At 43.9% G+C, this 26,160-nt stretch overlaps 1 protein-coding gene across 1 annotated transcript in view; it reads right to left on the reverse strand.

Moving 5' to 3' along the window:
- The window catches only part of LOC140695119 (uncharacterized), a 92,425-nt gene that overhangs the window by 55,117 nt on the left and 11,148 nt on the right, over nucleotides 1–26,160 (reverse strand). The window contains exon 2 of the transcript XR_012070820.1: nucleotides 25,655–25,827. The gene's annotated coding sequence lies outside the window, so the exon portion shown is untranslated. Of the gene's footprint in view, nucleotides 25,828–26,160 lie in introns of the transcript that reaches the window.

Genomic DNA, 26,160 nt, shown 5'->3' on the forward strand with positions numbered 1-26,160 from the left:
ATATTTGTTCATTTATGGGCACTGATTACTTTATCCCAGGTAGAATATTTCAACTAAAATAGATAATCAATAGTACACTCCTCTTGTCAAAACTAGTTGATAAGTTACTCTGCCATGTATGCATAATGTGTCTAAGATAGATTTAAAATTAGTGAAAAAGATTTTTGTATGGTTTCTTGAACCCTTCTCAAGACACCAAGCTTAATTTTAAAATAAATCTGAGCAGTATTTCTATATGATCTTTTCCCTTGTGAAATGAACAACACAGTCTGTTGTCAAAATTCTTTCCTTACAATGATTCACGAGCACCGTATACTCACAAAACTGCTGGACAGCAAGGCACTATCCAGACACTGTGACAAATCAAATGAAACACAAGGAAGACAGTGACCCTATTCTGCAGGGCTTATAATCTGTTCCAACACCGGGTTTTTATTTGATTTGTTTGATTGGTTAGAAAAATAAAATCACTCAAGTACATTCTTCTTTGAGCATTATGTAAATCATGACTCTCTTTTTAGTGTCATGAGCAGGAAAGACTTGAGTATGAATTGATTAGATCAACTAGGCACAATCATCGCTGGAGCCTGTGTAATAAATAAGTACATGAGATCTAAAATAAACCTACACAGATCTCTGCAAGGAAAATGAAGAGGTGAGTTCCCCAATGAGAAAACAAACAATCAAGAAATCAAAAAAGGAAAACTTTTTCATTAATGATTCCAGGCAGTAGTGGAGCATGGTGGTGAAGATCACAAATGCTGGGGACAAACATGAGGGTCTGAAATCCCACAGCACTGGGTAGCTGTGACACTGATATTTCAGTGAAATTTTCTGCACCTCAGTCTCCTATCCATAGACTGGGGACAGCCACAGCACCCATCTCCTAGAACAGTCTTAAGAATTAAGTTATTTTTTATATAAAAGTTTAAATAAAATACCTCAGATTTTAAATATTACCCCAAAAGCTCAAGGAACAAAGAAAACAGTGATAAATTGGAGTTCATCAAATGTTAAAAATTTGCTTCAAAGGACACCATCCAGAAGGTGAAAAAACATCTGAGAGGAGAAAATTTTTTCAAATTATTTATCTGATTAAGTATTTGTATCTTCAAATAAAAGAAAAAACTCCTACAACTCAACAAGAAAAAGAGAACTCAATTAAAATGTGTATAAAGTATCTGAAAATGTATTTTTCAAAGAAAATATACAAATGGCCAATAAGCACAATCAAACGATGTTCAATATCATTAGCTGTAAAAGAAATCAAGTCAAAACCACTAGGAGAAACCGCTTCACACTTACTACAATAGGTTATAATAAAAAAAAATGTGTAACAAGCACTAATGAAGACACAGAGGAAGCGGAGCGCGCAGCCCTTGCTTTTGAGGATGTAACACAGGGTGGCCACTTTAGAAAACAGCCTGGCAGGTCCTCAGAGAGTTGAACATTTGGTTTATGAATGACCCAGCATTTCTGCTCTCTGGTCACACAAGTAAGAGAACTGAAAACAAATGTCCACATAAAAATTCCTACAGGAGTATTCACGGCGCCATTACTCTTCACAAACAAAAAGCAGACACAACACAAACGACTATCACCTGATGAATGGGTAAACAGTAGGGCCCAGATATACAGTAGAATATAATTCAGCAATAGCAAAGCATAGAGTACTGACCCAGGCCACAACCTGGAAATACATTGAAAAAGTTACTCAGTGTGAAAGAAGTCAGTCACAATAGACAGTTCCATTTACATGAAATAACTTGTTTTACATGAAATGTCCAGCACAGGCACATCCATAGAGAGAGAACAATGGCTGCCTGGGGCTGGGGGAGGATGAGGAAGATGGGAATGACTGCTTGTGCATACAGGGCTTCCTGTTGGGGGATGAAAATATTCTAAGATTGACTGCGATGCACAATTCTGGGCTTTGAGTAAAAACCGCTGCACATTTTAATGGGTGAATTGTATTAAAACTGTTAAGGACAAAAGCACCTAGGGCCAGAACCTTCAAATAGTAAATGCAAATTGCTAACTTTTATTACAGGAAGAAGAAACTGCCCTCAGCATGAAAGCAGGAGATCGGCAAATATGGGTTAACAGAATTGGACAAGAGCATTTCACTTGAAAGAGTTGCTGAGTGTACACGAAATATTCAGAAATAGGAAAATCAGCTTGACATCACGAAGAAGCATTCTGCTTCAAATGCAGATCAAGGATTCGGCAAGCCCAGCTGCTAGAAATAACCAGAGAAGAAACCTGGTTCTTACAACAAGCACCAGAGCCAACAAGGAAATGGTGGTGAGGAAAGCAGGCAGCCAAAAATCTGGAACAGTTTGCTACAAATAATTTCTCCACTGAAAATTCAAAAATAAAATGAAAGTGATGCAATGCTGAGCTGGCCTCACGTTAAAGGGCTTCCTCTGCTGCTCGACAGTTCTGTAACCCCGAATGAGAGACTCAGGAGAATCAGCATGGCTCCTGGCAGTCCCCAAGTGACTGCCCTCCAGCACGTTTACCACCATCACATCTGCCAGGGTTGTATTGCAGAGAAGAGACCAACTTCTAAAAGGCACAGGAAATGTTTACCAGGGAAGAAAAGGCTGCTGTCAGTCCTGGGACAGAGGCAGTGTGAGCAGAGGCCAGAAGGCTGCAGGTGAACTGGAGCAGACCTGGGGCAGGAAGGGACCACGGAAGAGCAGATCTCAATTTTCTACTCTCTCTCCCTCGGGTAGGAGAGATAAAGCCTGCATCCTTCTCACCTGGAACTGTGGGTTCTGGCTGGCAGAAGTCTTACGTACAGGGAATGAATACTCAAGACTCTGTGGAAAAAGTCACGAAAGAGAGAGGGCGTAGGGACCCAACTCCACGAGCCTCTCAAATGATCCCATATTTATTGTGTATAATCAAAGGAAAACGTCATTAACAGTTGTGTGATAGTAAGCAGGAACTTGGGGAAAGAAGGATGAGACAGAGATTGTAGAATCCACCATGAGTACAAAGGCTTAGTGTATCTTTAGGTAAGTCATGGGGTGAGGGGAATAAGATACATCCTTTAGACATGTGAATTACAAAGCAGACCACCAGACCAGCTAGGTCCTTGCTTGGGGGATAATAGAGTATCTAACTGCACACAAGCCCAGCCTTTATAGCTGTGGGCCTGGGTCATTGCTTTGCGATGAGCAGAGTGCTATCTAAAACATCATCTACGCAAGCAAAGCATTATCTCTGCTTTTTAAGGCAAGGAGACAGGAGTGAGGATGCACAGGCACTTGCTTGCAAAGCAGTTACTAAGCATACGTTTTCTTCTTAAATTTGACAGGCGGCTGGGATCTGTTACAATTTGTTAACCCAATCATGGGCTCCCACATGGAACCATTATGGAGGACACCCTAAGGTGACAAATCCTGGCTCTGGGTCTTTTCCTGCCAGCTTCAGCCACTCTAGCAGAGTCTAGGCACATTCCTGAATAATGATCATACAGAACCACCCACACTGTTAACTCCTGGTGCTTGAAACTTAATTTTAGCTCTACACAACTTAACGTAGAAAAGTTTCAGAAATAAAAGATATTATATTTACTTTATATCTCATCATAGGACTGATTTTTCTGATTGCTCTAAGCTGCTTCTTCTTGGTAAAGCACCTAATTCTGCAGGTGAATTCAGTACTTTCTTTGGGCATAACTAGCCAGTTTGGGCTCGCTAACTTCTATTGGTCAAATACCGATACACTTAATTGATTTCATTGTTCATCAATTTCAGCTGGGAGCAGAGGGAGTGTCACTCTGTTCCTCAGCCCACCCTCAACCCTTATCATCAGCAACTCAGGCCTCCGGAAACCAAAAAAAGCTTTTGTTTCCCTTCTACAGTTTCAACAAACCCAACAGGATACATAAGCCTGGAGAAAGAATTCAACACAAATGTTAAAACAAAAATCAATAAACCTGAAGCAACTCCATCTCCGAATCATGATACACAATGACATGAGATTAAGTGTGTCAGGCCCAAAGCATGGGTGAGCCTGACCACCTGATTTCTATTCTTCAAAGGAAGGAAAGTTTTCCTATTTTTTATTATCACTCTGTCATTGTTTCTGATTAAGCCAAAAACTAGTTTATGAAATAATTAAGCATTGAAATAACAGATTTTTGTTGTATCAATTACAGAAGGCATTCAGAGGTGTTAGGAAAAACCACCTCTGTAAAAAATGCAAAATTTCTTCCACTGTGAAGAACACGTATACAAAATGCAACAGAGAATTCAAGCTCTTGTGGAGAGGAGCAAAAGCCACAGAATCAAAGCAAAGTCATTACTATGAGTCAACTCAAAATTCACTGGACAATCATGTTCAATGCATTCAATGAAATTTAAAGGCATACTGCAAACCATACACTTAATGATCTGCAGGCTAGAGGAAGAATTTCTCTCTTTAACAGACAAGAGTAATCAATAGGGTGCCCCACCAAACAAGGACCAAAGAACAATCAGGTTTTTAACAGTTCTGATATATCAGCATTTTCTAAAGATCAAAATCCAGAAATTTTAAACATTGATTCACACCACAATGAAACAAGCACTTAAAAAAAAAGAAAAGAAAATAAGCACATAGAACATGTACATAGATCAATGAGAATTTCTTGAGACGCTGGAAGAAACAGGCTATAGTCTTTTACTTGAGAAATAAAACTACTTTTAAAGATAAATGCTAAAACACATTTCATCATTCATGTTGCCTTGAAAAATCTGAGGCACTTGTATCTGATTAGAAAAGCAATTCTGAGTAATAGTGTGTTACAATTCAGAGCCAGTTTGCTTTAGAAGAAAAGAGAAAAGAAAAGCTACCGTTTCTCATATACTGCACAAAGTGTGAAGTGTCTCCCTGCCTCTTTCTCCTCCCGTTTTCTAAGCTCATGCTTCCCAACCCTTCTGAAACAAGTATGAGAACCTCTTATTCCCGCCAATATGCCAAATGACAAAAGAAAATCAATTTATTTGTGTAAGTATATGCTTAAACCTTGAACTGGAAGAGAAAGATATCAGAAGTCTATATGGAACTTATTTCTACATTCCTGAAATCACACACACAAACGTTCACACAGACACAGACACAGACACATACCCCCTGGATTACTGGGAAATTCACAAGCTTAGGATTTCCATCTTCTAGAAGATAACTTTGTAGTTAGTTTAAAATACAAAACTGTCAGCTTTGGAAAGCCTTGATCACCTGCTAAACCATCCAAATATCAAAGAGACCCAATTAGCCTTCTCGGTAGAATGTAATTTCCCATGATGGCAAAACATACCCTAAAAAGTCCTTGATCTAAGTCTCGTGTTTATCACTAGCTATGATCGTTTTTAAGCACATTAACAGATTCAGAAACTTATGTCTCAACAGCATTTATTCTTATTGAAATAGTATACGTGTTCATTTGCCTATACAGAGACCAGGTCCCATGATGGAGTTTAAGAGCTATTTTGTGTATTGCAATATTTATTTTTAAGTGCAGAAAAGGAGGGTGGGTATTACTCAGTTGTAGAGCACCTGCATAGCATGCACAATGTCCTGGCTTCAGTCCCCAGTACCTCAAAAAAAAAAATAAATAAAATAAGGGCATATTTAAAAATGAGTAAAGTTATAAAAAAATGCAGACTAAAAACCACTGCAATCTAGGAGACACAATTACAATAAAAAAAACAAGAGTTTCTATCAATTATTGGCTATTTGCCAATCGCAGAGACAACCAGAAATCACACCTGATAACCATCACGTGTGATTCTCAGCAACCCTACTAAGTAGACACGGATGGGAAACCAGGCTCTGCAGATGAGGAGACGGAGCTCAGAGGAGCCGGGGACGCTGACCGTCCTGCTTCCCGTGACACCACATCAGCCCAGGGCAAGCGCTGACGGAGCTGCAATGAGGGGACACCCAGCTGCATGGAACCTTGGGGCACTGGGGAGTCCCAGAAAACACTAAAAACTGTTCAGTGAAAAACCAGCTCAAATATAATACACTGTGCCACATTCTTTAAACAGGGAACATGAGTGAGACCTTTTTGATGCCTCCGTGTCCTTTCTGCCATCGTCAGTTACTTGCCCTCACAGCGTGACCAGTGATGAACTGGACCCCATATGAAGCGCACTCAGATGGCAGAGCATTTGAAGCTGTTTTATGAAGTTTGTAAGACTCTGTCTGTGCCTCACACAGGCGGTCATCCATCACTTCTCACCGGTGTGGATGTACCACCTGAAATCACTCCTTTCTGCTTTTTAAAATCCCTTCATCTACTCCAGACTTTTCAATAGCAAAGCAGCAGCTAAACCACAGACAGTGGACAGCTTTTCACCAAATTTCTTGAACAGCCCATCGGACTACCTGGAAGCCCTTTACTTTTATTAAACCCACTTCCAGGTACTTCATCATTTTCGGATTGGTGGACTTGGCCTCTGACTGAGCTACTCAGAGAGCTCCCAGCCTCACATCCGTGAGAGGACCCTGCTGTTGGGAGAAATCAGTGAGAAAGGCGTACATCCCCCAGTCATGTCTGCATGGCTAGAAGTGCCACAACGTGCTAAAAATTTATACCATCATAACCCCTGGGCTCCCATGGACTGGTTTCACATTAACCAAACTCATGAGACACTGATGCAAGAAAACCAGAAATTTAACTTATTAATGTAACAGAAGATGTGAAACTATGAACCAGACTGCAATATCAGAGTTCAACCATGAGTATATGTTCTCCTCCACGGCCCAAACACGGGCAGGCAGTCACATGGCAAGTGTGGACAGAAGCAGAGCAGGAAGGATTTCTAGATGAATTCAATGGACTAAATTTCTGTTATACCAACAGATCTGCTGCCTGGAAAACAATTAATTCTAATCACGGTGCACTCTTCGTGGACAGTTGCCGAGACACGACTGTGAGCACCTGTGTAACTCTCCTTTCCCTGTCCTTTCTGGGCTAATTGATGCACAGACGTACAGAAATCGAGGGATGCAGATACATCTAAACACCCAAAGCCCATTCTGGGAGCCACAATACCATACAGCCAGGGTTAAAATACTTGCTCTGCCACTTACTAGTTCTGTGACCTTGGTCAACTTACCCTCTGTGTGCCTCAATTTCCACACTGTGAAACTGGGATAACAATCAAACCTTCCTTACTCGCTTGTTGAGAAGATTGAAGGATTCATTTCTGTAAAACGCTCAGAAAAGAATGTAGCACATTTTGGGTGCTCAACAAATGTCAAATTAATATTACAGTGGTTTACAAGTCTCCTTCCTAATCATCTTCTGTGTTTCCTGGCTAGACTAATACCCAAAGGAAATTCTTATTTCTCCTTTTATAAACTCATGGGATGAACCCTTCTGTTCCATCCCACCACCTGTTTAAACTGATGGAAGGGATACCTCCTCCCCACTCCTCTGGGCCATGCAGAGTGCTACTCCCTTCACAGCCCTGACCCCTGGCCCACAGCTAGCCCTCCTCACATTAACAGATTGAGTTGTGATTCCGGGGAGACAAGCAGGGCATGTGAAACCCTTCCTTTCCCTCCAGTGTTGACTACCCTAGGGAAGCACCCTGGATGCTCAGCTCCATTGCAGAACAGCCCTGTGCATGATGGGGCTCATTCTCTCAAGGGAAGGCTTGCTGTGGCCCAGAGATACCTGGGACAGGGTGAGTCTCTACTTCTGGGACACAGTATCATGACACTCATTTATCCACAGCCCTGAAGTTCATGGAGAACGTGGCTTCATCAGTAACAAAGAAGACATTTATCGCCTGCCTACTCTTTTGTGTCATCTCTCAGTTGGCTGCTGGACACAACATGTGTATAAGTATTGGTTCCCCTTAGGCCCCAACATATATGAAGTAACAAAAATTTCTGTGGCTTAACGTTGGTCCAGGGCGACTGTGTAACAGTTCTGACTCTGCTGATGCTAAATTATGGGTGTAGGAATTATGGAACGTCCTCAAATATCTTTCATCATAAAATCAGCTTTTCTTATTTTCTTGTTTCTTTGTAATTACCAAAGACTATAAAATGATGGCTGCACACAAAACAGCAGCTAAAGTTTATGAGCTCTCTTGACATACCCACTGTGGTAAACATGTTACATAATTACTAATTCTCACAATTCTACAAAGCAGATATGAGTGTCCCCTTCTCACAGACGAGGGGAAAACTCAGAACGAGCTGACTCAGGATCACATGGTTCAGTGTCAGCACGTGCAGGCAAACCCAAGTCAAGAAACTACACCCCATCATATATGTACCAAATCAACTCCCACCAATTAACACACAGCGGCGGGGTCAATACTCAGGGAACTCAACACACCTTTCAGCTTTATGGTGCTCCAGAGGCAGCTTCTAGCTGTTTTATAATATCCCGGCTCACTGGTTTCTAACACTAGAAGAAAAGCCCGATTTTGCCATTGTTTGCACAGCAAGTCTGAAATGTTCACAGCGAGATAAAAGAATAAAACTATGATATAAGCAGAAAAAATTTTCCAGGTAGAAAGACATAATGGACGTTGTGCTATTCTGAAGCATTAAGCAAAGGAATCAAAATAAAATCACATTGTTTAAGCCTTATTTTACAAACAGAAAAATTAAGACTGTAAAAAGTTGCAACAGCGCCACCTATGGCTAAAAAGACCTTCCAGGTTGCCGGGAAACATGCAACACAAAAATTGACTGTAAGATGAGAAACGAGAATCAGATAACTAGAAGCTTATGTAGCATATACTGCACTTTGCTTCGGGGGGATGGAGGGGTATTCAGTATTTAATCTGATATTGCTAATACTCCTAAATATAAACAAAAGACATAGGCTCATGGAAGCTCATCTTAGAAGAGGAAAGAATCCAGTCCAGCCACTTCATTTTACACGAGGGGAGACTGAGACCTGAGATCTGTCCTCCTGGCAATCAGCAGCAAAGCTCTCCTAGGTCTCATGTCTTGCACTGTAGTAAAAACCAACAGAACTGTACTAGGCCTATATTCATAAAAGTCACGTCTGTATTTTTCCAACAGTAGGTAATCTAAGTATCTTGCAAAATACTTCTCAAAGAGCCAGGAAATCATAGAAGGGTATTGAAATACAAAAACATTTATTTACATATTAAAACAGCATGAGCTTTATTCTCTCTATTAAAAAAGTGACATGTCAAATCAAAATTTTGAAATTTTAAAACCTGAAAAGAGTGCAGAAAAAAATCAAAATTTTCTTTAGTCACAAAAGAGAGAAGCTTATTCCCTGATAATAATCAATGTGGATTTTTCTAAACTTAATGGTTCTGGTCAGAATCCCGAGAAATTAAATGTCTGATGGATGGTTACACGGCAACATGAATTCTGAGCTTACATTCTGTGTAAATAATCTTCAAGGTCGTCTGCTTAAGGCAATTTAAGTAGTCCCTGTCTCACTAGAATGACACAGATTTCATTAAAGCTTCATACTGCACTTAAAAAAAAACAATCCTAGTTACTTTAAGCCATATTAATGTATATCATATATACACATATTGAATATGCATCAGAAATAAGCTACCCTTTTTAGTATTCAGAGTTGATACTTCTAAACTATCAGTCACTGTGAAAGCACATTTTTATTAAGCACCTCTACGGTGCTTTGTATACAAGGCGTCCAGCTCTCACAGTCAGACAAGGTAAACCATATTACTCAAATTTCACAAATGACGAAATATACTTAAGCCATGTAAACAACTAAGATATTCATCATCAGGAAAGAAAAGAGTAAGGATTTTACTTACAATACTCACTGACAAAGTTTTCTTTCATACTAAGACTACATAAAACAAATTCAGTGTTTGGAAATTTTTCAGTAAATAAGCACCACTAGAAAAAACAAGTAACATCATTAGCAACAGTTGGACTTTCAAAGACCACTTCTCTCTTGCACAATAGTTATTTTAAATGTTTTGTTTTTAGTTCTCACAAAGCACTAAATTAAAAAACTATTTCCTTTACAGTCATTACCTGAGAATAAAACATTTGTGAAAATGTACAATTTTAATTTATGCCACTCTGCCTCTCATTCTCACTGGTGTCTCTCCTTTGAAGACCTCATCAGGCTGAGATAGCTAAAATCGGTCATTTATGGGCTCACAGGAGTTCGGGAAAACACTCAACGGGAAGCTGATTAGAGGAGCAATTGAGAATTCATCCTGTGCAGCCTGGATTCCAGCATCGAGCTAGCCACCGCCAGCTGCGTGTCATTTGGGGCAAGCTGACCCATCTCTCAATCCCTCAGCTACAAAAAAGGAGACACTGATACCTACAATCAAACACTTGCTATGAAGTAAAATATGAGCAAAGCATTTTAGCCTCAGTTAGGCGTCCACTCACAGCGAGTTTGGTCATTATGATGATGAGGATGGCTGTTAACAAATTAAGCTCGACCAAACAGGAGAAATCACCTTAAAGGAGAAACATTTTAAGTCCATGAGTATTTCCTTTTGGGTGGACTGTAGAATATTCTATAGATTTTTTTTTAATAAACCAAATTTTGTCCATTAATTGTAGATTTACAGGTTCATGGACAAGTCTCCAGAAAAATAATTAGAGGCCTCTAACCTCTGAAAATTAAGATGTAAATTTAAAAAAAAAATCAGGGAAGAGATTATACCTCATTTGGGAGAGTATGTGCTTAGCATGCATGAGGCCCTCAATTCAGTCCCCAGTAACTCCATCTAGAAACTTTGTTTTTTAAGAAATAGAGAATTAAAGCAAAAGGATGGAGGAATACGGAAATTTTTAGAGACTCATCTCAGATTTAAGATAGGGAAGAAACCATCCAATTCTCAGAAGAAATCTTGAGGACTATGTAAACTGGATCTGAGATGTCTAGTCTTTTAACATTATTCATGAAATCATATTACCAAGTCTTAAAACTACCTGATAACCCACAGTGGTGATACTGATCATAACAGCTACCATCACGTATCGAGCTCCGGCTAGGACTGCTCTGTTCTGACATCTCTACCCCTAAGGCCTCACCAGGCGGAGAGCACTAAATTCGGTCATTTATGAGCATCTCGTGTAAGTCCTCCATTTGTGCTTCTCACTCTCCCCTCACCAGCTCCTCTGAGGGAAGCACTGTTATCATCTTCCCCACCCGCAGATAAGGCCACTGAGGCACAGACACTAAACCCGTTCCAGGCCACATTGGAATTAAAGGACGTCTGTATTTCTGCTGTTTTGCTTTTGACAAAGGAATCTGAGATATCAATTCAAAGCAGACTGTTAAATAATCAAGTCTGTCAGGTCTTCACCTCAAAGAGCAGATACTATAAATTCCTGCTGTAGGATGAGGCTGCCGTCACAAACTGACTCAGCTTGAAATTAATATCCAAGATGAAGCAGCGGATACACGTAAATATTCACGATTGTCAAGTCTGCCCACGGGTCTGGGCCCTTCACTGCCTGAAAGGGGGTGAAATCCCCACCCGTGTCTGGGAGGGAAGCGCGGCTCTTCCCGGGCTCACCCAGGCTTCATAGGCTATTTACCCCCACAGACTAGCCTCAACGGTTAAAAGCTCTCAAGATTTTTACACCAGGCAAAACTGAAAGACATTTCTGTAGATGGAGCACTTTCTCAGGCTTAAATTTTTTTGCCTACACTCAGCCAGAGGGAGAAAAGAAACAGGACTCTACAAAGTCCTGACCCTCACCACTCACAGGAGTAGAATGACCACAGCAGAAGATGGCCCTTCACATTGCAGGATGTGAACAAAATAAAGATGCCCCAACAACAGGCACTCCCAGACACAGCGCTCAGCAGTCTTCTGCACAATCACAGTTGTGCAGCCCTCAACACCTTCTATTTCCAGAACACTTCATCAGCCCAAAAGAATCCCCCTATCACTAGCATTCACTCCATAATCCCCCTCCACCCAGCCCCTTCCAACCATCACCTGCTCTCTGCCTCTGCATGTGCATTTTCTGGGCTTTTCAGATCACTGAAATCAACAATATCTGGCCGTTTGTGTCTGCTTCCTTTCAATTAACATGCTGTTAGCAAGGCTTGTATATTTTGAAGTGGCATCAGCATCTCTTTATTTTTTATTTTTTTTGGAAACGTTAAAGATTATTAGAAGGTGGTAAGTACTATCAAAAAGAGTAGAGTGGAGCATAAGTGATTGTGTTTCAAAGGGAAAAGTGTGGGTTGAACAGTCAGGGTGGACTTCCCAAAACAGGTGGCATTTTTCATTTTCCTCTTTTTTTTTTCTTTTTTATTCACTCTTACGTGTGAATAATGTTCCACTACATGGAGATACTACATTCTGTTCATCCATTCAGCAGCTATGTATGGACGAGGTCCAGAAGAATGAGTGTAAGGGGTGACTAGCATGGATGGCATTTAAGCAAAGGGCAAAATGTGTTTTCAAAAAAAAGCCAACAAACAGAGGCGCAAGGAAATTCAGTGCGTTTCTGAGCAAAGTGCTTGCTTGCTTCGGCAGGACTACCGTGCAGGGCTGGGGCGGATATTGGCAGGAATCACGGTGAGGGAGTCACCTGAGAAGACATCCCACTGCAAGCAGCTCAGCCAATCCTCCTCCCTCATCCTGTATTGTTAGAGCAATGTTTCTAGGTTACTCTTATTTCAATTAATAGCATTTAACTGCACGTCTGATCATCACCATCAGACCACATTACCTCCAAGTCACAGAAAATCATTCACTGACCGGAGCAGCACCAGGACATAATGGTGATGGATTAGGGAGTCCTGCAGCATTCCAGCCTGCAGGCACAAACCCCACATGTGCCCTGGTGATGTCCAGAAAATAAAATGCATGGAAATATCTCACTGCTGGAACACGACAGCTGCCCTCAAATTGCCCGAAAATCATGCTGGCAAAGCACTACTCAACCTTCTCAGTACAAAAAAAAAAAAAAGCTAAGAAGGCAAATTTAGGCTCTTCCATTGAAAACCAGCAGCCACCACTGCCAGTATTTGAGCTGGAATGCTCCTGACTTTGAAAACCACTGCGCAGTTACTTTTCAAACGTGAAACTCATATATATATACCACGTAGATGATATTGCAGTAGGATTTTTCTTTTCAAAATTTCCAGTTGCAAAATTAGCACAAGAAAGTTTATGTTTAGGCTTTAAAAAAAATCAATTATCCTCCATTTTCTTAATTTTGAACTTATTATTATTTTATAAATGGAGCTATGGTGCGTATTTAAAACCTTTTGATTTCTGAAAACAAGACGTTTATGACCTCACTATTTCAGAGCAAACTTTAACGATTCTTTGAGAGGTGGGGCCTGGGGTGCTCACTAACAGCTCTTTAAATACTGACAAGGATGTGCTATTAAGTAATACAAAGGCTCTAAGTCCACATTAGCTCAGAAAGCAAAGAAACCACACCAAAGACTTCCTTAAATATTTTATATATTCCTATTCTTTTGAATATTAAAGCTCTTAAAACATATGATTTTTTTTGAAAAAGACAACAGCTGTAATAATTTTCCTCTCACCAAGAAAGCAATCTTTATCAGGAATAAAAACCCCTATGGAAATCGAAATGACAGGACGTTTCTAGCTAAGTGAACATCCAGATCTGAACACAAACCTAAATCCTATCAGATCTCACTCGAAGGAGCTCTACAAAGGCCTGGGCAACCCTGGAGATTAGCTCTTTTGTTCCAAATGTTGGCTGAGCTAAGATAATCACACTAGGCATGGAAAGAGAGAAGAGGAATGTCCCCCTGGCAGCCTCCATCAGTTTTCTTCCAGCCACAAGGTGCCTCTAGGGCAGCCCCGCTAACAAGTCCCCCATAAGAAAAGCCGGCATCCACACTGCCCCTGCCGTCCCCAAGTAGCCCCGAAGCCCATATCCCAGCCTGTGAATGGTCTTCAAATGATCCCCCAGTTGGTGGCACCCTCCACCTCTTCCCCGCTACACACACACACAAAGCCACGACAGCCTTCCCAAAGCACAAATTTGATTACATCAACCCCACTTCAAACAGTTCAGAGGCTCCCTGGTAGAGTTCTAGCCCCACCCCAGACCCTGCTCGCCCAGCCTCATCTCAGTACATAGGTCCCCAGTGACCTCAGGAGCCCCCTGACCTGCTCCTACTTCCCACTTGCCTCCAGGTTCATTTTGACTGTTTCCCAAGGAAGCCTTCCCTCCCTCCAACCTCCACAATTTGTTCCTCTCTTCCTAGAACATTCTAGGCTAACTGACAACGCTAAGCTCTCAAGAAGCAAATACATTTTGCTTATTTATGTGGCTACACTCTCTCTCCCCTAGACTCACTGAAGTGCACGTGTTATGAATAAATGAATGACGGGTTGGATCTCAAAGGGACAGACATACCTGCTCTCACCCGTCCCGACCCTTTTGTCTGTAGTATATCAGAAGCAAAACCAGAAGTACCTTCCCTGAGGGTCACTTCTGTTGACACCCTTCACTGCCTACTGTGTCAGTTCTAGTAAAACTCAACTTCTTCCAAAGCCCTACACCCCGGACTCTCTCCAGTGTCCTCCCCAGCAGGGGCTCCCTCCACCCTGGACCGCACAGGGCACTCTCCCCGGGTCCCCACGCCAAAAGCCTCCAGGCCTCTGCCCGGGCTGCACCTGCGACCTGAGCCACATTCTTGACTCCTTCTCTTGGCTGACTCTTACTCTGTCCTCACAACTGAATGTACAGCCCATTTCTTCCAGGAAGTTCTCTCTGATAATGTCCTTTAAGTCTTGTCTGGGCTCTATCTATAGCAGCAGTACATGGTGACCAACTGGGTGTTTGCCCGCTCCTTTGAGACCACGAACACTTGGGAACCACGTGGGAAGGAGTGAGAGATTACAAGACAGGTGGGGGAATCAAAAAGCAGAAATCACAGCCCAAGTCCCAAATTCAAGGATACTTTCTCAGAAAAAAGTATAAAATATTTCACACGTGTGCCATTTGGCTACTATTTTTGTGGCTTGTGGACAGCAAGAACTTGGTGTTCTAGCCCAAAACCCAGGTTACATGCAAAGAAATGTATATATTCTTATCCAAAGGAAACCAGAGCTGCTCAACAACAGTTTTCATTTAGAACTGAAAGGAAATTTGATAAAGGCAATCTCTCTCTCTCTCTTCTTTCTTTTCTGGAATCATATAATTTTAGAAGTATTTGCGTGACTAACAGACGTCTACAGCCCGTGATTCTGCACTGAAGTGTTTGGGGCTGAGGAAGCCCAGATTACATTCACTCTGTAAATGCAATCACACCAACACACTGATAGGTGCCGTGAGTGGTGGAGCTGATGTTCCAAAGCAGGCAACATTATTCTGTAAGAGAACTCTAAATAGAAAGTAAGAAATGCAATGTCCTGTACTCAATTTCATTTGCTATATGGGCCATTAACTGATAGTATATCTTGACTAATGAAACCCAAAAATAAATTGTCAACTTCGATTTTCTTCATCTGACCGTTTTATGCTAACATCGGATATTAAACTCTCACTCCATATGGAAAGCTCAGGCCTACGCTGCAGCACAGTTACATCCCGTGGAAGAAAGCCGACCAAGGGAGAACTGGAGAGTTTCCCTTCAGAAGCTGCAAAGTCTGGTTTTGCACCTGTACACCATTTGCAACCACGTCATCATCAAAGGAGTTAGACGTTACCTCTCTGGGACGAAAATCACTGCGTGCTTCAGAACCATCAAAGAAGGCTGAGCTTTGTGAAACAGTCCAGAGGCGCTTAAATCATACTTTTCCTGAAAGGCTCCAAAACTGACCCACTTCACCATTCCAGGTATAACAGGGAAGTACTGGAAACAGTAGAGAGAACATGCCCTTGAATTCTGACAAGGCCCTGCTTGAATCCTGCTACAGCATTTACTAGTCGCTAAATGGACCAATTCTTTAACCCCTCTGAGAAGGCTTCTCAATCCCCAAAAGGGGGCTGCCGCCGCCCACCTGGGAGGCATGGATGTGAATGAAACACGCAAGTAGGGCGGCCGACTGGTACCTGACACGGGGCCTGGCTAGTTTCCCTCCGCTGCCCTTCTCCCCCTTTAAACTTGCACTGTTCCCCCGGTAACGATCAAGCCCCCGGAACAGACTGCCCGTATCTTCTGTGTATCCCTGGATACATGCCTTACCCTTAGGAGGCCAGAAAAACAACTGCCTCCTCCCAAGTCACTAACAATGTTCTTAAGAGTCTGGGTATTTTTAACTCTATTTTTCAGGGAGACTATTCCAGAATTTTGCAAGCACCATTCTCCAGGTTGGCTCCCCTCCCAGTGCCCATCCCTTCTCACCTCAGATCCTCTGTCTGACTGCCTTCTGTTCATGGGAAAGCGAGTCCGGTAAGGTGGGGCTCCCTAGGCCTCCCTCCCTCCCTCACAGGTGATTGTGACTAACTTCTCCCCACTCCTCACTGCAACTCTAGCTTCTGAGGAGTCTACCCTCCCGTACCCTGCAGCCTCTGCACCTTCCCAAGACGCACACGTGGCCACGACCCTCCCTTCAGATTTCTTCCTGGCTGGCCCTGCCCAGCCCCTGGCCCCTTAAGGATAACTGGCATTGCTTTGAAAATGGCAAACGCCACTGACTGACACACCAGAGCTGTATGGTCTGGGCTTTCCTCCAACCAAGACACAGCCCTGCCCCCCTCAGTCTCAGTCTGCAGCTCTCGAGATGATCTAATTCACATGCAAGGCTGTGAACACCAGCTAAGAATGACGACTCCCAACGTGTATCTCTAGTCCGGCTCCTTCACCTGAGCCCCAGGCTCATCGACCCGAGTGCCTCTTTGAAGTCCTAATTTGGATGACAAATGGCATCTTAAAAATGCCTCATGTCCACCATTTACTCTGGAATTCCATTCCTGTCAGGTATCTCCCAGACTCCCCATTTTAGTAACAGCCCCAGCACCCACCGAGGTGTCTGAGGTCACATTCAATTTCCACTGTTCCCTCCCCCAGGCCCTGCCCTGGAATCAGTCCTGTTATCTCCATCAATAAGCCCATCTCAAGTGTAGTTCTGTAGGGACCATGGCCGGAAACACACAAGCTCACAGCATGGTGCACTAACAGTCCTCCGTAGGGTGCTCCCTGGATGGGGAGGCATCTCCTGCCGCTGGTCACCTCAGAAGGCAGTGGATTCTCACACAGGAGGCCCAGGAGAAGGGACTCAAGGTTCTCCCATGGTCTGAGCTTTGAAGGGCCCGAGGTCTGGGGGAGCTCCTAATTAGCAGACACACTTGCCAATGAGCAGATGAGGATGGGGGAACCCACGCAAGGCTGTTATCACTTCAACTCATGGGCTCTCAGGAGCCATGGGAAAGGCCTGTGTCCAGTGTACAGCCCAGCCATCACAGATCCCAGCCTGCATTTGCCAACCCGGACAGCCTAGACTCCATCTACTTGCGACACTTACTTCTGTTCTGTTCCCCACCCAGAATGTGATGGACTCATTCAGATATTCTGGCCTGTCTCAAGCGAGACAAATTCAGTGAAAAATGAAGTGTCCACATTTGGACCAGAGCATGAAAGGAGAAACAAGGCCTCATGGTCAGCATGATGGTGGTGGCCAAACAATTCCACCAGGTGAGATGAACCAGGGTAGGGTTGAGAATCCAAGGTCCTGGGTTGGACAAATCATCTTCCTTCATTGTTGACTGGGGTGTTGGGGACTGACTACCACAAACTAACGACACGTTAGGGGGCCCACGTGGTGGGCGTCAGCTGCAACAGAAACGGATTCAGCTCTTTACTGCCAACATGGGTTAAAAGTAAAGGCCGAGGCAGGAAGGTCTGCACGGCTGCTGAGGCAAACCACAGACCCAGCTCTGAATGCCCACTGGCTGGAGCAGAGAGGAAGCTACGGCCCTTTTAGCAGTCCCTTTGCCCAACAGATCCAGGTAAGCCAGCTACTTAGGAGAAGGCCATGTTGTCCTGATACTCAGAAAAACCAGCCTCGTAAAGGGAAAAAATAGTGGCATGGATTTTAGACCCAATTCTGCCCATTTATGAAGGCAAAGTAAAGTAAATGGCACGGGGAAGTTGAATGCAAAAAAAAAAAATTAAAGAACCAAACGGTGACCTCTTCCTCCAACAGCGTCCCCTGCAGCTGTCACCTCCGTGGCGGCCACATCCTCACCAGTGACCGCCGGCCAGGAAGCGACGTCACGCACGTCACACAGCGACAGCCAGGAACCGCGTGCTGAGCACGTTTGTGTAAAAGCAGGAATCGAGCAAAATGCTGCAGAGTTTGACCTTACAAGTTTAAATACTCCATGAAAAGAATCCCTGAGCAGCCGACTAAATCAATTCACATCTTACTTCTTCAAAACAATGAAACAAATTTAATAAGGGCGCATTTGTCATCAAATAAAAGGAGGACCAAACATGTTCCTCAAAAGCAAGGATTTCAACAGGTATCAAACACCAGTGGGTGATGAGCTAACAAAGCAAATATTCCAAAAAATTAGAAAATAAAAAATGACTAAGATAATAGATGGATCAAAACAGCTGTTAAGTTGTTGCTTTTTAAAGCGATGGAGACTGTACGGAGGGCAATCTGGCTATTTCCAATGCAGGGTGTGCACAGCCCACATTTTCAGAAGCAACAACATGCTCACTGGGCAGTACAAGTGAAAAAGGAGTAAAGAAAAAGGAAAAGAGGAACAAGAGAAAATTAGAATCACACAAGAACAAAAATAATTTTGACTGCATGTACAAGAATTTATGTGAGTGTGTGAGGCCAGGGACGCGGGGATGGTGAGGCCCAACCTCACCTCCTGCTCAAGGGAAAGCAGGGGCCTGAGGGGAGCGGCGCTGCCGGGGGACCACAACGTGTTCAGCTCCCCTAACCAAAATTCGACCTACAAGCGACTAGGCAGCTTTTGAGCTACAAATTATTGTCGCATTTCAGTCTGAACCGTTTTACTCACTTCCACCAAGAGTAGCAGGAGAGAATGAGGCTCTGCTCCTGCACCAAAGCATTGTTTAAAAAATTAATGACTGTGGAATAGTAAAAGAAACAATGGAGTAAAAGTGACTGGAGGAGAATGTGCTTGACCCGAGCTCACTGGCCGCGTTATCTCAATGACGTTCAGATGCTGGCTGAGCCCTTATGGTACCAGAATAGACAGACCCACAAGGAGGCAGGTTTAATGCGCTGAACCACTGTGGGCTAAGTACACATCCGGCTACTCCGCCAAGTCCCAAGGGCAGACTTCAAAAGGCAAAAACAAGCTGGCATTCTCTGGTGGGTCTGCAGACTCAGAGACAAGCATTTGTTGAGCAAAAATGTCACCAGTGCCTCCTATGACAAAAGAAGTGGCACTGGCGTGGGGGCTGGGGCAGGGCTCCAGGCTTCCACTGCTCACTCACCAGTCTGTCCAGGGGGAGAAGGTGGTCCCTGCTTAGGTTTCGCTGATGCACCTACTTGACTAATGTCTGGGGCCTCAGCAGGAGTTGACAGATGAGGTGAACGGAGCGAGACTCTGTGTAGCACGGTGCTGGGAGCTATGCCCTCAGCAGTGCCCAGGCTCCTAAACATGCCAGCTCATCTCCAAGAAGCAGATGGGGAGTGCGGGCATGTAGATCACAGGGCCCTGTGAGGACAAGTACAGATCATGGCCACGACATGCCTCTCCTCTTCCTTAAGCCATAGAGGTATTTCTGGGGAGGAACAGAAAATTCATCCAGAGCCTGCTAGGTGGGCTCTCGCAGGTGGGACTAGTGTCCCCTGTGCTTCTCACTCACAGGGCTGGTCTAGACATTCTTTTTATTAATTCCCTAGCATCTTCTCCTCCAACTTACCAACAACCAGAAAGTAGGATCTGATCTTAGGTAAGTTCAAGAATCACAGAGCACCACCTCCAAAGCGGGCCCGGTAGCACATGCCAGGTCTTCTGACCGCCACCTGTGGGACCACCATGAGCCCTCTCCAGACTCAAGGACCGAGGCCGTAGGCCGGGGGGACACAGCTTCCCTCACTCACCCCAGCAAAGGGGGACCACGTCTCGGCAAAGGCATCTCACCCTCTTCAGCCCGAGGGAAAACATGATAGATATACGGGGAAACAGAGCAGAAGGTGGGGGGTAGGCAGCCCAGAAGAGCTCATCTGTACTTCCGAGGCAAAGTGGGGCCATTGACTTAATCACAGGGACAAAGTGGGAATGAACATTTCCCTGCTCTGTCCCATACACCGTGATACGCCTTTCCCTGCATAAGGAGTTCATTAGGAAGTCCCTGGCGGTGTTTCTGATGTCCTAACTTGGCATGGTGGCTGTCGGGCAGGAAGAGACGGCCTGAGCTGAAAAGGTGCTGGGCCTGGGAGGCAGGTGACAGCGGCTCCAGCCGCAGCTCAACCAGCGCCTCGTTCTGCCTCTCGGGGCTCAGCATCTCATCTATAAGCAAAGGGATGAGCATGTACCAGGACAGGCTGCGCAACAGAAATGAAATGAGAGCCATGTAAAGAAAGTTTCCCAGTTGCCACGTTTAAAATTTGAAACAAAGAAACAAAGCAACAAACAAAAAACAAATACTAGAATGTGATTTTAAGAACAGATCTTACTTAATCTACTGTATGTAAAATACTATTATTTTGACATGTAATCAATATAGGAAGTAGAGAGATAGTTTATGTACTTTTACTAGACAAGCCTCAGCGTCTGATGTGCATTTGACCTACAGTACATCTCAGCTGAGTCCAGCCTCCTCCCCAGTGCTCCTAGCATGTGGCTTTGGCTACTTTATTGGACAGCAACTCCAGGGGTCCCACCATGTTCCTGGCTGTAAAGCGGGAGTAAGTGTCCACAATAACCCTAAAAGGATCTCTCTGAAATAAAGGCGGATTCACTTTGAAATGTCTGGAAACCGGCGGGCTGCACCTCCCTCCCCCCTTGGCTACAAGACAGACTTCTTCCTTGCTGATCCCTTTCTGGATGTAGGGAAGCAATCCAGCACACAGCCAAGGTGGACTGGCTTCCAGGTAAACTTACCTGCTGTCTGTGTCCAGTCCCATGAAGTCCTCCTTCTCAAACGGGATGCAGGGGAGGGGGATCTTGTCCCCAGAATTCTTGGGGCCACCATCCAGACACTTGGACTTGAGCAAGATGAAGAGTGACTCAGTGAAGTCCTCGGTCCTCTTCTCCACCACCCTGCAGTACTCTTAGATTGAAGGCAACGTCGGTGCGTGTCTGCTCGGATACCTCCCCATGCTGCACAAAGACAAAAAGCTGAGAGTCATTAAGCGATGCACCATACAGCTCCTCTGCATGTGGAGCTTCTCGAAGGCCTTGGCAGAGAGACATTCGGTAATGGTGACAAGGCCCACGACCTTGGGGTGTTTCTGGAAGACGCTCCACCGATTCTCGGGCACATAGCGGTGCCTGTAGTGGATACAGAGTGTCCACTGGGAGCCACAAGGGCTGATATGGCTAACCGAGGTGAGTAGCTGATAGATGCAAAAGAAATTCTCCTCTGAGATGATCTCTATGGATTGGACCACAACGGGACGAGTCTGGTGGTCCTCAGCACACTGCACGTAGTCAGGGATGCTCATGTTGCAGGCCCTGCCGAGAGGGGAGAGGAGATCGAGGTACATTCTCTGCTGTGTGCTACGGGCCCATCTGGGTTGCGGTGACCTGGTGTGTACCAGCCAGAAGACAAGGGAAGCCAAAGCAAATCCAAGGGTACAGTTTGTCCTCAGAGTCTGCATATGGCTACTGTAGCTCGGATCACATTACCCAGCTTTTGGTCTAGGCTTCCTGCCTCTGCAGAGAAAGGTCATTTCTTATTTTCTATTTCCAAGCACCTAGCAAGGCCCTGATGCAAAGTCACTGCTCAAAAATGCTGAATAAAGAAATGAACAAAGGAAATGCTTCCCCAACCCCCTTCAGCAGAATATAAAGAGAAGGACCACAGTAGGATCAAAAGATCTGGATTCCTATTCAATTTATTTGAACTCCTAAGCTTCATAATAATGGATAAGAAAACTTGCCTTGGGGTAGAGGGTACTGTTCATTGGTGGAGCACATGCTTAGCATGTACGAGGTCCTGGGTTCAAACCCCAGTACCTCATTTTAAAAAATCAAACAAATAAATACACCTAATTTCCCTCCTGAAAAAGTATTTTTTAATTCAAAAGTCAAAAAACACCTTGCAATTGACACAACATTGTAAACTTGACTATACTTCAATTAAAAAAAAAGCCTTGCCTTACAAGAATATATCTGGATTACGGATGTTTGAAAATGTAAAATGCATAGGGTACCACCTGCATAAAAGGAGGTGACTGTACACATGTTCTATCCCTCCTTTATGAGTTATACTTCCTTTGGGGAGGTTATAACCTCTCAGAGCTAATTTTCTCAGATTAAAAAATATAAACATTACCTGATTCTCAGTACTGCTGAAGAATCAGATAACTCTATGAAAGCATCTGACCCACAGAGTTTACTCAATAAATGTTTGTTGAATGAATGAATAAACAAGCAAAGTGAATGCTGCTCCCTGCCACAAACCATCATAATGGTACTGCCTGGAAATCCCAAGCCCACGTTCACCCGACTCTGCATTAACAATGTGGGTGACCTGGACAGGCCTGCGTGCTTCACGAAGCCCCAGTTTAATCGTGAATAGAAATAAGGGCAATAACACAAACCTCAAATTGTTAGTGAGTCAGTAATGAATTGTACCCCAACACTGCATGATGGAACCATTAAGAAAACTGGGCAAAGGGTCCATAGGCCCTCTCCATATAATCTCTTACTACCACATGGGAATCTACATTACATCTCAAAATTAAAAGTCTAATATTTTAAAGAGGTTATCGAAGTTAGGTGAGCTCACTGTCTCAAATAAGGAACACACAGTACAAATAGGACAATGCCCAGCCCATGAGATACACTCAGTTAACATTCCCACTGAGCCCACTAGTCCCTCCAACTTCAGAGCAAGAGGATGGGTCCTCGTGGCAACAGGCCACAGCACCTGAAGCTAACAAAGCTAATGGTGTCCACTTAAAAGAGCCCCTGTCACCACCCTTGTTCTAATTTTCTATTTGTAATTTTTTTCTTTTCATTAAATTGGAACTCCAAATTGCATAGAATTCTTACCAGATATCATGATGGCAGCCCTTCAAAACCTGACCACAGAGATCATGATGGCAGCCCTTCTTGGTGAAACAATAAAATGAAAAGCCATTTCCACAAGACCTCTGTGTAAATCTACTAGGGAACTTCATCCTGGACTGAGGAAGAGGACTGGGGAGTAGGGGGTAAACTGGGACACGGAGAAATATGGGCCACCTGTCCCACAATGGACTTTAGACTCACCCTCACCCTCCAGGAACTTCTAAATACACACAGACAGAGTGCTATGGACAAGAATTTTTTTTAAACAAATCCCTGAATCCCTAGCAGATCTTGTTTCTACCGAGACACAAATGTCTTATTTGTATAATGTTTCACAGAAGCCTTAAAATATTATCACCCCAACTTGACACATCAAGAAACTGAGGTAGAGAAGTTTATCACATTCTACAAGATTAGAGAGAGGCCACGTCAGACACCGTATTTAAATCCAAGTCCCTGCTCCGTTGCTCACACTAGAAAGTGTCACATACTGCCTCTTTCCTGCCCTCTCCCTGCAATAAATCTCTGAAGAGTCTTTTCTGTGTCACCTGCAATCAAAATCACATCAATTTTTCACAAAGAGCTATGTCACTCCTTGGAGGACATACCAAAATCTAAAGGGTTGGGTTGAGAGGAGATATTTGCATTTTCTGTTTCTCAAAGGAAACATGGCTTTAAAAGAAACTGAAAAGTATTTATCTAGTCTAAGCGCTCATTGTGCACAGAAAGAAACGGAGGCTCAGAGGAGAAGAGGAAAGGGCGTTATTAACAAATATTGCCTCAGTGCAGCACTAAGCCAGCCCTGGGCACTTCTGGGGGAGGATCTGGAAGGCCCAGGAAAATGAGTGTTAGAAAATAGAAAGAGAAGAAGAATATAAGGTCCCGTCTCTACACCACCATACCATGAATTTCCACCAAATTACCCAGTATGGGTGCAGCCAATAGTAAGGTTGTCTAAACAGGTTATTGAAACCTGGAATTCTCAACCATAGTGGAAATTCCAGCATTTACTGTGCTTTTTTCCCAGTTCAATCATCAATTCAGTGGGCATTCTGTACCAGGGACTACACGAGACCTGGAGTTCTCCCAAATAAAGATCTCTATTACCACGTGTGCAAACCACATAAAGGCAACCAGAAGAAAAGCGCCCACAGATAAGATGGAATTACTGAAACTGAAAGCAGCCAAAGAGCATATATTACTAGGAAAAATGGTGCTCCTATAAATGGACTCATGGACATAGAAAGCAAACTGTATTTAGCAGGCAGGAAAGGAGGGATTAACAGATACAAATTAGTAAATATAAAATAAATGACAAGGACCTGCTATATAACACAGGGAACTATATTCAATTTCTTGTAATGAGTTATACTAAAAACAATCTAAAACATATGTATATACATATGCATATGTTTATAACTGAATCTCTGCTGTACACCTGAAACTAACATTGTAAATTGACTACACTTAAATAAAAAATAATTTAAAAAATAAGTAAAAATAAAAGCAACGCCATTAAGAAAAAATAAAAGAACACTCTAATCCCCTTAGCTGTAGGTGGTGGAGAATTCTGGTTGTAAACACCAAGTCCACTGGATCACTCCAGCAATGGCTGTCACTCTTTCTGACCATCAGAGAGTCACTTGCTTCACTGAGGTTTCTTTTCTCTTCTGTGAAAGGCTACAGCTGCAACTAACGATGTATAGAATCTCATCATTCACAAGCCCAACAAGTAGTGAGGACTTCCCATGGGCCAGGCTCTGGACAGAGGAAAATATAGGGTCCGAAATATATTCATGGGTAGAAGAAGTTTGTGCCATAAAGACGTTAATTCTTCCTGTTTTGATAGACAGATTCATTGCAATTCTGATTAGAATTCCTACCAGATTTTTCTTGGAATGTAACAAGTGAATTTATGGTCAAGATTAGCCAAGAAATTTCTTTAGAACCACCACTGGGGAGGGGTGGATAGGTCATTAATTTCCACTGCTCTTTCTGAAGTGATAAAAACGTTCTGGAATAATAATGGTTGCACAACTGTGAATATGCTAATAGCTGCTGAATTTTACCATTTAAATGGATGGAATTCATGGTGTGTGAACTATATCACAATAACGCTGTTATATGAAAAAATATTTCTTGACAAATATTTTTCTTTTTATACCACTAGTCTGTCCCACAATTTAAGAAAAACAAAAAACCAATACAAACCAAACTGTGCCAGGAGTTCTTTAGGACTGCAATATCCCTGGGTCTCCAAGGCCTCTGGTGATGCTGTTCCTGTTAACACACACTAGCTGGGCTGGGCTAGCTAGGGACTGTAACTATCTTTTTAAAATTGACTGTCACACGTTTCACCCTTGGAGAGGGAAGGAAGGAGGATATCACAGCTTCATGCCTTCAGCTCATTTTTAACAGAACCAAGCCCTGCTTTCACCACTGTTAATCCCTCTCACTATAAAAACACGTGACATCAACAAGCACCGCCATCATAACACCTGAAAGTGTTCAAGATACTTACCTGCGGCAGAAACACTGAGGGAGGAGACAGAAGCTTGCTCAGCACTGATGCTCCCTTTTCCCGACTCCACCAGGTGAAGCTGGGCGCTACAGCCAGAGGCTCTCAGTCCGGGGAGCAGCACACACGCCACTGAGCTGGTCCTGAGGGAGGGTGAAAGGGAAAGGAGGGCAGCCCTAGGGGGGAGGGAAAGGGGGGGTGCGGGCTGCAGCCCCGCTCGGAGGCCAGCCCCAGCCCCAGCCCAAGCCGCCCGCCCCGTCCGGGTGTGCAGACCCCGCCCGCCCGGGACACAGCCCGCCCAGTGGTGGGGACGGGTCGGCGGCCTAGGAGAGGAAGCCCGGGAGGGGAGGACTCGCGGGCGGAAGAGGGGAAGCGGACGCCAGCCGCGGACTGAGGGGAGCCCGGCTGGGCCAAGAGGCGCAGGGGCACACCTGGCCCTGGACAGCTGTGGCCGGGGCGCCGGGGCAGGTGGCGCGGGCAGAGGGGTCTGGCCCGAGCAATCCAGCTGA

This window comes from Vicugna pacos, unplaced genomic scaffold, assembly GCF_048564905.1.
Source record: "Vicugna pacos unplaced genomic scaffold, VicPac4 scaffold_145, whole genome shotgun sequence".
Classification (NCBI taxonomy): Eukaryota; Metazoa; Chordata; class Mammalia; order Artiodactyla; family Camelidae; genus Vicugna; species Vicugna pacos.